This window comes from Cryptomeria japonica, chromosome 11, assembly GCF_030272615.1.
Source record: "Cryptomeria japonica chromosome 11, Sugi_1.0, whole genome shotgun sequence".
Taxonomy (NCBI): Eukaryota; Viridiplantae; Streptophyta; class Pinopsida; order Cupressales; family Cupressaceae; genus Cryptomeria; species Cryptomeria japonica.
The window spans coordinates 684,803,029-684,809,028 of NC_081415.1; positions in this window are offsets into that span (position 1 = coordinate 684,803,029).

Below are 6,000 nucleotides of genomic sequence, written 5' to 3' on the forward strand. Positions count from 1 at the left end.
AGGAGAAAATCAACATCAATTTGAAGGCACATTGGGTGCAATTCAACTCCATCTAAGCTCCATCCAAAGGAGAAGGTAAAAAGGTTGTGAGGTATATGCATATCATTTATGTTTTCATGTGATTTAAGTTATGTCTTTTGATTTCATATGCTTTCATGTTTGATTTGCATGTTTACTAACTAATCCATCTCATCCTCCTTTTCAGCATCTTCATTTTGGCACGCCTAATGGGACCCATGTCCCTAAAAATTAACATTTTTGTGAGTTGTGAGACGCAGGTTTTGGAACAACGCGAGAGACTGCAAATAAGCATGAGCGACTCAGGTTTAATGCAATAGAAAACCTATTTTGACGCATGCGTAGGTGCATCAGTGCGACTGCCTCATAACATTAAAATTTTTCCTGCTCTCTTTTAAATTTTTCAAAATTTTTACTCTCTGTTTGTCTGTTTACTGCTTGCGCAGGCGCATCAACGCGAGCACAGGTGTTTCCGCACGAGTGATTTTAATCAGTGTGACCATTTTTATAGAATTCCCGCTCCTACCATCATTTCAATTTTTAAATTTGAATTTTGAAAATTTTACCTGCTAACTTGTTCGGTCTCTATTTTCAAGATTTCAGTGCGAGTGTTTTGGATCAACGTGAAAGATAGGTATAAAACCCCTATGTGCTCTGTGTTGACTTTATCTTTTATTATTGTTTTTATTTGCTTCAACGCGTACATAGGCATTTCAGCTCCTGCGTTGTATGTGCAGTATAGTAGGTACTAATTGCCTTTTTTAGTTTTATTGTTTAAATCGATCGTCCAAGACCTTAAAAAATAGAAAAACTACTAATCCACTTTTTTGCAGGTTATCTAGGAGACCCAACCAGACATTGCGCTTCTTTTTTTTAACTAGGCACCTAGATGTTAATTAAAGCGTGAATGAATCATTGTTTTATGTCTTTTGAGAAAAGCGTAAAGCTACGAGAGTATGCTCTCGTCTAGCTAGACGATCAGAAATCTAGACCCTCCAACCTTTTCTTGTTTGATTGCATGCTTACCCTTAGCGCACCTGCCCTCCCAACTTGCGCTTTGAAAAGGTAAGAGGGGAATGACTCAAGTGAGTACACCCAGACCTGAGGTTCCCAACTGACTATAATAAATAGGTCATTGACTATGAAAGGGTCAATGGTTGGGGCTATATGAGAGTTCACTCTCACATTGGGTGCTTAGTATGATCCTAGAGATCTCAATCACGCTTGCGTGACTGCTAAGTTCTTGGTGCTTCGTTGGGCTATAGGCCTCAATTGCGCTTGCGCAACTACAAAGGGTAGATCCTAACGAGAAGACTTACTAAACACCTTGTGCATAGTGGCCAAAAACCTTCTAGTCATTGGTGCAGGATGTCAGACCTCCGAAGCCACCCATATTTTTACGGCCCTTAGTAGAGACACAAAGTTCACCATGAGGATTTTTCATGGGAATTGATGCTTGGCTGCCCCAGAGAAGTGAGTGTCGTGGAGGGGAGCCAGTGGGGTCAAGCATCTAAGTGTCTTCTCTAGGTAAGCATAGTTGGGAAACCGATTGGGATCCAATGACTATTGTCCTTACTAGCCTTAAGAGTTTTGTATATGAGCATGAGTGTCTTTGAATTAAAATGCATTTGATCATTGTGTTTTCTTTGTTTGATACCTACTTTCCAATAGTAGACTAAAGAACACATCATTATCCTCAAACACTTTGCAAAAACATTTGTCCAAGCACAAACAATTATCCAAGTCACTACCCACACAAAGTCCAAAATTGCATCAAAACTCCGTCTGTCTCATGTTTTATAAGCTGAAGTTGTATAAACATCCTAAGAAGTCAATTCACCAACCTATCAAGAAGAAAAAACTCACACAAGCATAACTCCTTAGGCGTCAGAAATTTTGGTTTACCAACCGTAAACTCTTGCTCAAACATAGGACATTCTGGCATCATTACCATGATTATATCCATAGTCATAGCAATGAGTTTGATGCTAGTGATGAACTAAGAGTCTGTGCTCTCCATCAAGGTCCAAGTTTGTCTTTTAACACCAACTATTGTCAAAATCAGGGTGGTCGTGTCACTTCATACAACTTGCCATCCGAACCAATCATCTATTGAGTCATGTTCATGCCAAGAATAACCTAGTCATCAAGTTTCTTCTAGTCATCACTATCATACCTCCTCAATCAATCATCCTCACTTTCCTAAGGACTTAGCACATCAAATGAATCTCCCTCCACTATCAAATCAATTCCTAAAATCCAAATCCAATCATCGACTTTTAATCCAATTTAACTTCATGTAAAGGTTGCATGCCTTGTGAAGTTCCATTTAGACCTCATCATTAATCAATTGGCTCTTGTGCTTGAAGAAGAATCCTCTCCAAGTATCTTTTGCCTCATCCTTTTTGAGCCGATCAAGACTCTTAACTTGCACCTTTACTTTGCTTAGGGTCATTAGTCAACCCTTGGTGGAAAAGAGGTTTTTAAATCATCATTCCAAGGTCTAAATTCTACCCAACTTGGTCATTACCTTGCTTATGGTTTCATCTGCTACCTAAAATCCTCATCCAAGGACTAAGGTGTCAATCCTAATCAAATCCAGGCTCTAATCCAAGACCCCCATCAATCAGTAAAATCCCTTGTCATCAAAGACAAAATCCAAAAATTGCACAAAAATCTTGCTAAGTCCTTTCATAAAAAATTTCTTCCTCCAAGATTTTCTAAGGTTATTCGTGTATGGTCACAACTCGATCTCAAAAGAAAAAGATGACTGAACAACAATATGGCATGCCAGACATTAGTGTCTTATATGAAGATCCTAGGTAAGATCCTGCACAAAGTGGGCAACCTAGCAATCAATATCAAAACCAAAATCCTAACATGGTTAGCCAAGATGAACTCTCTCCGGAAGTGCAAAATTTCCTAGCGGACTCTTATAACCAAGAGACGATTAAAAAGTTCATCCAAGACACTCCTACTGCACATCTAAAAACTCTCCTTGAAAATGGAGCTCAACTTCCGCTTGAATTTGATAGATCCACACTCAGCCAACAACCACAAGGAGACCTTGCTCCCACACAGAATGCTGCACCTGTTATTCAAACTCAACCATTTGCAGCCCCATCAATCATCCAAACTCAATCAATGCCACCCACGACACCTCCCATCGTGGTCTCCATCCCACCTTCTTCCTCCTTACCATCTATACCACTATCAAATCCGATCTCATCTATTCTCCAGCATGCTTCCCTTCCATTCAACCACATATTTCTATCCCATAAACTTCGCTTCCTGTCAACAATGTCACAAACTTTATCTGGGCCGCACTCAATTCTGGCACAACAGTTTGTGGGCCGCAACCAACTATCACTCAAATCCCAACGACCTCGATCATCACATCTCATATTCCCACCTCCTCATCATATTAATACATTGGTGGTGGTGTACCTTCCTTGACTCATCCAATTCTTGGGGCAAATACAATTCATCATTATCAAAGTCCACAATAAGACCTCATCGAGGAAAGTCAAGACATGAAAAATATCATCAAGGACATGAAAGAAGGGACTAATAAGAGGAAACCTTACTCGTTTGAGGAATTTTGTCCTTGTTCTTATGACCCATCTATATCAGTTGCACCTTACCCTCTAGGATTTGAGATCCCTAAATTCACCAAGTATGAAGGCAAAGGAGACCCCCACGACCATTTCTGGGAATTTCACATCTTATGTCAAGAAGTCTCCTATGGTGACCTATATCTTTGCAGACTCTTTCCCAAGAGTCTCATAGGAGATGCCTTGGCATGGTTCTCATCTCTACCACGATGCTCCATTGTCTCCTTTCTAGACTTGGCAGAGAAATTTGTAGCTCACTATGCCTACAACATGGCTAATGATGTTTCTATGATGGACCTATGTAACACAAAGCAAAGGCCCAGAGAGACTTTCGCCAACTTCTTACAAAGATGGCAACATCTTATCAAGAAATTCTAGTGGGACATGCCATAACAACATCAAATTGAATTATTTCAAAAGAACTTGGTACTTGAGCTTTCAAGACCTTTAATGTCTCAATGTATCAAATCCTTCCAAAAATTGACTGATAAGGGCCTCACCCTCGAACGGGTCTTGTTGGAGGAAGGAACCTTGAAACATTACCAAAAATCAACACAAAGTTCTTCCTCTTATCATAATGACAAGCCAAAGTTCTAGTCTAAAAACAAAAACGTAGTCAACAATGGTGTAACTGATGCAAAGCGGGGCCAAACCATGGATTATCTCTCAAAATCCACCACCAATAATCATCAATTCAACAATCAAAACAATCAAAATCAATCCCAAAAACCTCACAACAATGTCTCAGTCTGGGGATGACCACCCCGATCAAAGAATAGGACTCCAAGAGACTTCACTCCTCTTGTTGAGCCTATTGAAATGGTGTTTCAAAAACTTGTCTAAGCAGGTGCAGTGGTTTTTCCAATCACTCACCCATTTGACCCTAATCAACCCAAACCTAGATGGTATAATGAGATTGAGTATTGTGAGTATCATCATATCAAGGGACATGATACACGAAGGTGCATGAATCTTAAAATCTACATACAAGATCTCATTGATAGGGGTGAGATTAAAGTAGCAAATGCAAAACCTAGTAATAACAATGACAAACTATAAATGTACCAGAAACCCTTCCCAAAGCATGATAAAGGAAAAGGCTCATCATCTAACACAGTGAGTTATGACTACACTAATCATATAACCGGCTTTGACTCTTTAGTAGGTTGCATTCAGCCCGCAGATAACCATGTTAATGTCATAACTATCCAAGGAATTAATCCTCCCCCTCCCCAAAGCAGACCAAATCTTGCTAAGATAGTTATTCAAGGTGCCATGCCTTCAACCTCCCATCCCCAAAAGGATTGCAATGTAACCACATGCCAAGGTAAAGTCACCATCCAAGGAGTTCCTCCCCCACCAAACCCCCCACCCATGTCTTCCACCCGCTGATATGACCTCCTTGACCAACTTTGGAAGACCCCCACACAAATTTCCATCCTATAACTTCTCAAGACTTCCCCTGTACATAAGGAAATTTTGGAGCAAGCCCTCCTTGAGTCTCGTGTTCTTGATAAAATCAATGCTACTCAATTCCAAGCTCTCATTAGAAACCTTTCTACCTAGTAGCACCTTGTATTTACCTCCAAAGATGCTCCTGTAGATGAAGAACACAACAAACCTTTTCACATTGAAGCCCTTATCCAAAAGCACAAGGTCAAACATATTTTGAAAGATGGTGGATCCGGACTTAACCTATGTACATACAAGTTAATAAAATAATTGGGACTTTCTGAGGACCTGGTAGACACATTAGGAAGGATCACAATAAAAGCATATGATGATGCGGAAAGAGTTTTGAACAACATGATCACCTTACCTCTTCAAGTGGGCCCTATTACAATTTAAACCCCTTGCCAAGTACTAGATCTTGATCTCCCCTACACCATTCTCCTCGGTCGGCCATGGATTCACTCCTTACAGGCTGTACCCTCCACCTATTACCAATGCATTAAATTTCCCTTCAATAGAAGAGAGATCACTATCAAAGGTGATCCACAACCTTTTCAATATTGCAAACTATTGGAGGGGAAGCATCCATATCATTGCCCACTAAATAGACCTTCGCCAACGCCTCCATCTAACACATCAAATGTTGCCTCCACTTCATCCCAACTAGATACTCAAATCAAGATCTTGGACAATGGCTATGGAGAACACAAATTGGAAGATATCTTATTAATAGGCAACTTCCCCCTATCTCCTAAGTCATTTGGAAAATCGAAAGAGCTCAAGAAAGACCTGAAACAAGTCATACAATGCCAAAATACTACTTTCCAGCAATGGGGCCCACTTGATGAGGAGATCCTTGAAGAAGATGTCTCTTCATGGCTGTACCAGGAAGAAGATGAAGATCCAGCAAAAATAT